The 9,570-nt window shown below is 39.4% G+C and overlaps 1 pseudogene; it reads left to right on the top strand.

The window, feature by feature from the left end:
* Positions 1-5,753: 5,753 nt before the first annotated feature.
* On the top strand, positions 5,754-8,265 carry LOC111094860 (annotated as a pseudogene).
* The last annotated feature ends 1,305 nt before the right edge of the window (positions 8,266-9,570 follow it).

Raw genomic sequence — 9,570 nt, 5'->3', positions numbered from 1 at the left:
ATTCAAATTGGCAAAGAAGAAGTCAAACTCTCCCTCTTTGCAGATGACATGATAATGTACATAGAAAACCCAAAAGACTCCACCCCAAGATTGCTAGAACTCATACAGCAATTCAGCAGTGTGGCAGTATACAAAATCAATACCCAGAAATCAGTGACATTTCTATACACTAACAATGCAACTGAAGAAAGAGAATTTAAGGAGCCAATCCCATTTCCAATTGCACCCAAAAGCATAAGATACATAGGAATAAACCTAACCAAAGAGGTAAAGAAAGGAGGTATACCCTAAAAACTACAGAACACTTCTGAAGAAATTGAGGAAGACACAAAGAGATGGAAAAGTATTCCATGCTCATGGGTTGGAAGAATTAATACTGCGAAAATGTCAATGCTACCCAGGGAAATTTACACATTTATTGCAATCGCTATCAAAATACCATGGACTTTCGTCAGAGCATTGGAACAAATAATCTTAAGATTTGTGTGGAATCAGAAAAGACCCCGAATAGCCAGGGGAATATTGAAAAAGGCAACCAGAGCCGGGGCCTCACAACGACAGACTTCAGGTTGTACTACAGAGCTGTGGTCATCAAGACAGTGTGGTTCCTGCTCAGAAACAGACACATAGATCAATGGAACATAATAGAGAATCCAGAAATGGGCCCTCAACTCTATGGTCTACTAATATTTGACAAAGCAGGAAAGACTATCCACCGCAAAAACGGCAGTCTCTTCAATAAATGGTGCTGGAAAAATTGACAAGCACTTGCAGAAGAATGAAACTCGACCATTCTCTTACACCACCACAAAGATAAACTCAAAATGGATGGAAGTTCTAAATTTGAGACAAGAATCCATCATAATCCTAGAGAAAGATATAGACAACACCTTTGTTGAACTTGGACACAGCAATTTCTTGCAAGATACATCTATGAAGGCAAGGGAAACAGAAGCAAAAATGAATTATTGGGACTTTATCAAAATAAAAAGCTTCTTCCCAGCAAAAGAAACCATCTACAAAACTAAAAGACAACCTACTGAATGGGAGAAGATATTTGCAAATGACCTATCAGATAAAGGGCTAGTATCCAAGATCTACTAAAACTTATTAACTCAACAGCAAGGAAACAAACAATCCAATCATGAAATGGGCAAAAGACATGAACAGAAAGTTCTAAGAGGAAGACATACACATGGCCAACAACCACATGAGAAAATGGTCCACATCACTTGCCATCAGGGAAATAGAATTCAAAATAACAATGAGATACCACATCACACCAGCGAGAACGGTGAAAATTAACAAGACTGGAAACAACAAATGTTGGCGAGGCTGTGGAAAAAGGGGAACCATCTTGCACTGTTGATGGGAATGTGAACTGGTACAGCCCTCCTTGAAAACTGTGTGGAGGTTCCTCAAATAGCGAAAAATAGAACCCCCCTACGACCTATCAATTGCACTGCTGGGGATTTACCCCAAAGATAAAGATGCAGTGAAATGGCAGGACAGTTACACCCCAAGGTTTATAGCAGCAATGTCTCAATAGCCAAACTGTGGAAGGACCCAAAGTGTCCATTGAAAGATGAATGGATAAAGTAGGTGTGGTATATATATATACAATGGAATATTACTCAGCCATTAGAAACGACTAATATCCACCATTTTCTTCGATGTGGATAGAACTGGAGGGTATTATGCTGAGTGAAGCAAGTCAATCGGAGAAGGAAAAACCTATGGTCTCATTCATTTGGGGAATATAAAAAATAGTGAAAGGGAATACAGGGGAAAGGAGAGAAAATGTGTGGGAAAAATCAATCAGGGATGGTGACAGAACATGAGCGATACCTAACTCTGGGAAACAAACAAGGGGTGTTTGAAAGGGAGGTGGTTGGGATGTTGGGGTGACTGGGTGACGGGCATTGAGGGGGGCACTTGATGGGATGAGCACTGGGTGTTATGCTATATGTTGGCAATTCGAACTCCAATAAAAAATATATACAAAAAAAAGCCTACAAACTAAGTGGACTGAAATAAAACAGTATAACTGAAGTTCAAAACTGACTGGATGAACTGACAACGATGATGGAAGAAGTATAGGAACAAATCAGTGATATAGAAAATAAATTTGGGGAAAAACTGAAGCTGAAAAGAAGAAGGAAAGAAAGATATTGGATCCCAAATGTGGACTTAGGGAACTGAGCAACTCCATAAATTGTAATAATATTCATATAATAGGATTCTGATAGTGGGACAAAAAGTTAGGAAGTTTACTTGATCAAATTATAGTTATAAATGTCCCCAATTTAGGGAAGGAAAGAGACATGTACATCTGGGAATCACAGAGAACTCCCATCAAAAGCTACAAATTGGGCAACACCAAGACATAATAAAATCTGCAAAAGACAGATATAAGAAAGAGTATTGAAAGTCCAAAGATAAAGAAATCCTTAACTTTGAGGGGAAGACAAAATGTTAGCAGCATATTTATCCACAGAAATTTGATAGTCCAGAAGATAGTGGCATAATACATTCAACCTACTGAATGAGAAAATATGCATTCAATAATACTTTATCAGCAAGACTGTCATTCTGAATAGGAGGAGAGATAAAGAGTTCCTCAGATAAACAAAATCTAAAGAAGTTTGTGACCACTCCTTTAGAGTGGTCATGAAAGCTGCAGGAAATAGTAAAGGGGAGTCTTTGAGTGGGAAAGAAAGACCAAAAGTAACAAAGACTAGAAAGGAACAGAGGAAGAAATCTCCAGAAATACCAACCTCAAAATTTATGTAATAGCACTATATTCATATCTATCAATAACCACTCTGAATGGAAGTGGACTGGATGTGCAATTAAAAGACATATGGTATCAAAATGGATGTAAAAATAAACCAAAAAATAACCCCCCAAAGAAACAGAAAAATAAAAGCAAAAACAAAACAAAACAAACAAAAAAGACCCATCTATATGCTGACTATGACAGACTCATTTTAGACCTAGATACCTGCAGATTGAAAGTGAAGAGATGCCAAACAACTGGTCATGCTAATGGACATCAAGAGAAAGCCAGAGTAGGGACACCTGAGTGGCTTAGTCGTTGGGACTTCAGCTCAGTGGTTGAGCCTTCAGCTGAGGTCCTGATCCTGGGATCCTGAGATTGTGTCCTGCATCATCTGGCTCCTCTCCGGGAGCCTGCTTCTCCTTCTATTTATGTCCCTGCCTCTCTCTGTATGTCTCTCATGAATAAATAATTAAAATCTTAGGAAAAAAATCTCTGAACACACAAAAGTCCAGGGCCAAATGGATACCCAGAGGAATTCTAGTAAATATTTTAAAAAGAGATAATACTTATTTTTCTTAAACTGTTCCAAAAAATAGAAATGGAAGGAAATCTTCCAAATCCATTCTATGAGGCCAGCATTACCTTGATTCCAAAACTAAACAAAGATCCCACAAAAGGGAGAATTACATACCAATATCTCTGATGGAAATGGATGTAAAAATTCTCAAGAAATGAGCAAATCAAATCCAACATTAAAATTATTATTCAACATGATCAAGTAAAATATATTCCATGGCTGCAGAGGTGGTTCATTACTTGCAAATCAATCAACATGATACAACACATTAATAAAAAGAAGGGTAAGAACCATACGATCCTCTTAATAGATGCAGAAGTAGCATTTGACAAAATAAAAATACCCTCAGCAAATTAGAAATTAAAAAAAAACATCATAAAGGCCATTTATAAAAGACCAACAGTTATATCATCTTCAGTGTGGAAAAACTGAAAGCTCTTCCTCTACAGTCAAGAACAAGACAGGGATGTTCACTGTCGCTTTTGTTTTTATATATATGTATATAATATATACATACATATATATGTATATAATATACATATATATGTATGTATTTATATATCTATATTATATATATATATATATAATAGAGAGACAGAGAGAGAGAGAGAGAGAGAGCAAGGAATCTAGACTGAAGCAGCGTATTTTAATATGTATTATTACCAATACAGTTAGGAGCAGATAATAAATTAAAATAATTCAAACATTTTAACTTGAAATCTAGGACTAGAATTAATATCAGCCTGAAAATGGCCCCTTTATAATTCATTCAGTCATTCATTTATTCATTCAAAAGCATTTATTGGATACCAGTTATATAGAAGGAATCTTTCTAAGTGTTGTAGTCAGAATTAAACAAAATGAAAAGGTCATTTGTTCTCATGCCCATTATATTTTAGTTGGGGACAAACATTCAACAAAATGATATATTTTATGTTATATATTTAAAATAAAAATAAAGTATAATTTAATAAACAAGATAAAACATTAAAATGTCAGAAAGGCTGGGTACCTCGGTGGCTCAGGCAGTTAAGTATTAGACACTTTTTTTTTACACATTTAGTCTTATTGTAACAAAGCAACTTGTACACTTTTAACATTTAAAACTGAGCACCTTTCCTTTCCAGTGAAACAAAAAGAAAATTTAAACATAAACAGGAACAAAATTACAATAGAGAATGTCAATTCCAAATAAGATCGTACAGGTTCTGCTGATTCTCCCATTGAGTGGTAGGGCTCAAGTCATCATTAGGAGAGTTTTATTTTAAAAGTGTCATCTGAAACTGCAAGGATGTCCGTTAAACATCACAATCAAACATGCCAAAGGAGAAGCCATGTTGTCAAAATGCCCACTTAACCCACCCAAACATCTCAAACCCACCCTTTGCTGACCTTCTATAACCCCATTTTTTTTATAACCCCATTTTTTAAGTTTTTTTTTCTTTTTTTAAACAAGAGAAAGTAGACAGGTACATGTTGGTAAATGCTAACTGTCCATATTCACAGTGACACAGTGTAATCTCTGAGCCCAATATACAGAGAAAGGAGGAAAAAAGCTAGAATTCTATGCACTACTACACAGGGGCCTAGCACCCTCCAGCTTCCAGCAGAGCTAAAGCAGCAGAAGGTTTTTCTTTTTTCCCACAGAGCACGGTGGTGTTGATTCCATAAAGTTTTTGTTGAGACAGGAAGGAATAAAGATGAAATTGGAACAGAAAGGGGTAGAGATTCTTTTCCTGCTGTATTCTGCTTTTAAGGATTCCCCCAAAACTAAGTTTTGAGAACAATGGTATAAAGCGGAGAGAAAAGAGACTTCAAAACCAGGGCGATATGAGCACAAGAGGAGGGGGGGAAAAAGAGAGACGCAACTCGCTCCCAGGGACTGGAGAAAATTAAAAAAAGGAAGGTTGGAATCTATCAGGGTTCCATTAGTGACATCTCACGCAGACCGAAGAACGGAAGAAAACGCAAGAATGAGAGGCAGATGCGGAAAGGAAGAACGAAGGAAGGCGGCAGAAAGAGACGTCAAAGAAGAAGACGAGGAGAAGCAGAAGATCCTCCTCATACACTCTACTCTCCTCCTCTTCTTCTTCTTCTTTCTTCTTTCTTCTTCTTGTTTATTCTTCTTCCTTCTTCTTCTTTTTCTTCCTTCTCCTTCTCCTTCTCCATCATCCATATTAGGAACCAAGTAGTACTGTAATGGATTTTGCAAAATATCATCTTTGATGACCTCTCCTAACTCATCTGCACCTGCATCAGAATAGTCAGTAAACCAGGTGAAGAAGCTCTCTGGTTCCTCGTGCTGTCTCTTCCTGCTGGCTTCATTCTGCGTTTGACTTGAACGTTTCATCAAATCCTTTCCAGATTTCCATTTGATTTCAGTGGACTTTGACGATGGATCACCACTCTCATTCAGATGAAATTCTTTGGCGGCTCAGGGAAAGCGAGCATCAAACTGGACCGCGGAGCATGAGTGAGGGAGCCGAGCCGCCTGCCTGCCCACCGCCGCCTCTCCTCCGTAAGCAGGAGCCCGGGCCGGGGTCTGGCACGTCGCCCCAGCCCCTCCCTCGTCGTCAGGCTGCGAGGGCAGCGCGTGCAAGAGCCAGGGGGAGGGAGAGCGAGCGAGCGAACGAACGCTGCGAGGAGGCGGCTAGACCCAGCGAGCGCCCTCGCGTGTGGCGTGAGTGGAAGCCGCTGCCTGTTCCTTTCGCCTTTCCTTCTCTCCCCCTCCCTGCTCCCCCCACCCCACACCCCACCGCGGAGCAGCACCATGTCGGCCAAAGTCAGTAAAAAGGAGCTCAACTCCAACCATGAAGGGGCCAATGAGACCTCAGAAAAAGAACAGCAAGAAGCAATTGAACATATTGATGAAGTACAAAATGAAATAGACTTAATGAACAAGCCAGTGAGGAGATTTTGAAAGTAGAACAGAAATATAACAAACTCCGCCAAACATTTTTTCAGAAGAGGTCAGAATTGATCGCCAAAATCCCCAATTTTTGGGTAACATTTGTCAACCATCCACAAGTGTCTGCACTGCTTGGGGAGGCGGATGAAGAGGCGCTGCATTATTTGACAACAGTCGAAGTGACAGAATTTGAAGACATTAAATCAGGTTACAGAATAGATTTTTATTTTGATGAAAACCCTTACTTTGAAAATAAAGTATTAGACTCTTGATCTCAGCTTAGGTCTTGATTTCAGGATAGTGAGTTCAAACCCAAGGTTGGGTTCCGTGCTGAGCATGGAGACTACCTAAAACAAATCAGAAAGTTAGGTTATTCAGAGGATTACAGTTCATTGATATAATGAGAATGATGGAATTATGAGACAAGAACTCTTTAAGGAGATGAAATTTAAGACTTAATGACAAAAGGCATTAGGCATGCAAAATCAAGTAGAAGTGTATTCCAGGCAGAGAAAATATTATGTAAAAGTTTATGGTAGAAAAGTACTGAACTTTTTTTTTATACTATTTGAGAAAGTGAGAGAGTGCTGGAAGGAGAGAGAACATGAGCCAGGGAGAATAGTAGAGGAAGGAGCAGACTCCTCATTGAGCAGGATACCTAATGTGGGACATGATTCCAGGATCCAGGGATTATGACCTGAGCTAAAGTCAGAGGTTTAACTGACTAAGCCACTCATGTGCCCCAAAATGTGTTGAGTTTAATGTGTTGAACAGGCATGACAGCCCACATGGCTACAATGTAGTACATGGCAGGAATACTAGTATGAAATGAGGTAGGAAAGCTAACAGCAGGCAGATTTGTAATGGAAGTAAAAAAAAATAGATATTCTTTTAAGTGGGCAGATATTGGAAGCTTTAAAGAGGAGTGTAATGCAAAGGGGGGAAGGGGCAAATTGACAGAAAAGTAGGGGACTTTGTTTCATCTGATTCTTTGAATTCAGTTAGATAACTATAAAATCTTTCTGAACACTCATGAATTCAACCTGAGATGTAAGAAAAACATTGCTGGAACTCTTCAAGCACAAAAGTGACCACTTTCTGCAAGGTAGGAGGTAAAGATAAGTAAACCTGAAGTGATATATCTGGAGATAAGTGATGAAAGGAGGGAGTCTCCTGAAGCCAGACACAGGAAGTGATATATAACCCTAGATCACAAAATTGGAACCATTAGCAATCTGCTCCAATGAAAGACATCCCTGTATGAAAGGTGCTTAGATGGTGAAACGGTGCAGAATACTACTTGGGACAGTGTGGTCTCAGGATCCCTGGAGTCACAGAATAAACAACGTTCCTGAGCTAGTAGAATTCCGAAGGACTGGAGTGGGGAAACTGGTTATGATCAGCAAGCTCAGGAGGGGATTGTCAACTTAGTTTGCCATAGGCCATGAGTTGAGGTCTGATTGGGTGACCACTGTCCACATGGGGAGAACAATGCAAAGGATAGGAACTCGTGAACCTTTTACCTTCCCTGGAAGAAAGGGAGCAAGTACACACTCCATTGAGAATGCTCTCTGTGTTGGAGGCCTACAAAGTGCAAAAAGAGGGGACTCTCTGGCTTTCCCAAGGAGGATCAGTGTGAGTGCTCACCACAAGAATCTATAGAGTTTGGCACACACAAAAGTAAAGACCATGAAGACTCCTAACTCTGGGAAACGAACTAGGGGTTGGTGGAAGGGGAGAAGGGTGGGGGTGGGGGTGAATGGGTGATGGGCACTGAGGGGGGCACTTGATGGGATGAGCACTGGGTCTTATTCTGTATGTTGGCAAATTGAACACCAATAAAAAATAAATTTATTATTAAAAAAAAAGTAAAGACCACTTATCCCCAAGGGTTTACTGAAGAGAGAGGACCCTGACTTTTCTGCTCTGGGACAGGAGATCAGGATATGTCCATTTGTGTTTTAGTCTTTTAAAGAGGTGTGGAAAGCCTTCAGCTAACAAAAGCCACACAGAGCAAACAAAAACAGTTAACACTGATCCCAGACCCATGGGAAATGGCAATAAACGCTGTCAAGACAAAGACACCTGAGAATCAGTACAGAAGGCCCCTCCCCCAGAAGACCAGCTGGAAGAACAGGTGAACAATGAGTTCAGAGACCTCACAGGACTGAATAACTCCAGTGCTAGGACTATGAGGGGAGGCTTCGCAAAATCACTGATGCCATAAAATGAAAAAAAAAATATTAGAACTATTGGAATCCCAGAGGGAGAAGAAAGAGAGAGAGGGCCAGAAGGTATATTTAAGCAAAGCATAGATGAGAGCTTCCTTAATCTGGGGAAGGAAACATGCCTTCAAGTCCAAGAGGTAGAGAGGATCACTCTCAAAATCATAAAATTAGATCAACCATCCAGCGTATAACAGTGAAGCTTGCAAATTTCAGAGATAAAGAGAAACTCCTGCAAACAGAGACAAGGGCTCTTAACCAACAGAGTGAGGAATATTAGACTGGCATCAGACCTATTCACAGAGACTTGGAAGGCCAGAAAGGGCTGGCATGACACATTCATGGTACAAAATGAGAAAAACATACAACCAAAAATGCTTTAATGCAGCAAAGCTGTCATTCAGAATGAAAAGAGAGATAAACAGCTTCCAGGACAGATAGAAACTGAAAGAATCTGTGACCACTAAACCACCCTGCAAGAAATATTAAGGAAGATTCAATGAGCAAAAGGAGAGGCCAGGAGTAACATAGACCAGAAAGAAACAGTCTACAAAAACAGAGCTTTATAGGTCATAAAATGGCACTAAATGCATATCTTCCAATAGTTACTCTGAATGCAAATGATGTAAATGTTTCAATCAAAAGACAAAGGGTATCAGATTGCATAAAAAAGCAAGACTCATCCATATGCAGTCTACAAGAGACTAATTTTAGACCTAAAGACACCTCTAGACTGAAAATGAAGAGGTAGAGAACCATGTATCATGCTAATGGACCACAAAATAAAGCTGGGGTAGAAATTCACATTTCAGACATACTAGATTTTGAGCCAAAGACTGAAGTAAGAGATGAAGGGGGACACTATATCACAATTAAAGTGTCTACCAAAAAAGAAGATCCAGCAGTTATAAACATTTATGCTCCTAACATGGGAGCAGCCAATTATATCAACCAATTAATAACCAAATTAAAGAAACACATTGATAACAATAAAATAATAGTAGGAGACTTCAAGACCCCACTCAGAGCAATGGATGGATTATCTAAGCAGAAGCTCAACAAGGAATTTGAAAAACAC

This window comes from Canis lupus, chromosome X (genome assembly GCF_011100685.1).
Source record: "Canis lupus familiaris isolate Mischka breed German Shepherd chromosome X, alternate assembly UU_Cfam_GSD_1.0, whole genome shotgun sequence".
NCBI lineage: Eukaryota > Metazoa > Chordata > Mammalia > Carnivora > Canidae > Canis > Canis lupus.
Note: the sequence above shows the minus strand (reverse complement) of the source record. Positions and strands in the feature narration are given on the sequence as shown.